The sequence below is a fragment of the Condylura cristata genome, unplaced genomic scaffold (genome assembly GCF_000260355.1).
Source record: "Condylura cristata isolate star-nosed mole 26May11 unplaced genomic scaffold, ConCri1.0 scaffold00003, whole genome shotgun sequence".
Classification (NCBI taxonomy): domain Eukaryota; kingdom Metazoa; phylum Chordata; class Mammalia; order Eulipotyphla; family Talpidae; genus Condylura; species Condylura cristata.
In genome coordinates, this window is record NW_004567104.1 from 78,877,965 (window position 1) to 78,878,573 (window position 609).

General features: G+C 73.9%; 1 protein-coding gene across 1 annotated transcript in view; it reads left to right on the forward strand.

Annotated features, from left to right (window-relative positions):
* The window catches only part of COL6A2 (collagen, type VI, alpha 2), a 23,425-nt gene that overhangs the window by 10,349 nt on the left and 12,467 nt on the right, over positions 1–609 (forward strand). The gene's annotated exons all lie outside the window — the stretch shown is intronic.

Consider the following 609-nt stretch of genomic DNA (forward strand, 5'->3'; position numbering starts at 1 on the left):
CCGTGACCCGGGACCGTGACTGGAACGTGATCTGCGGCCGTGACCCGCGGCCGTGACCTGGGGCCGTGACCCACGGCCGTGACCCGCGGCCGTGACCCGTGGCCGTGACCCGGGACCATGACCCAGTCTCGGGATGTTCACATCAGCTCCCCGGGACTTGGAGTCTGCTCGGGCCCTCTCCTGTCTCCTGTGATGAGCCCTGGGGTGGCCTGGGGGTGCACTGGGGAGCGGCATCTGCAGTCTCCCCTGCCCCCGCCTAGCCCAGCCGCAGACAGGACGCCCTGTACCCTGGTCTCCCCACGGGGCCCTGACAGACGGAGGCGGCCGAGCGCCCAGCGCCTTCCATGGGGCGCACCAGCTGGGGCGGGGGCCTGCAAGCTGGGGGCCTTTGTCACCGGGCCCTGGGCCCCCCAAACATCCAGGCAGTGGGCTGCGCCCTCCCCTCCCCTCCGCCTGTCCCTGGACCCCAGCCGGCCGCGGCCTGGCCCAGGGCGGAGCACCCCAAGCAAAAGCCGGGCCAGCTGCCCTTCCCCCAGCGTCCAGCCGGGCCAGCTGCCCTTCCCCCAGCCAGCTGCGTCCAGCCGCCCGGGCCTCTCCCCACCCCGCCAG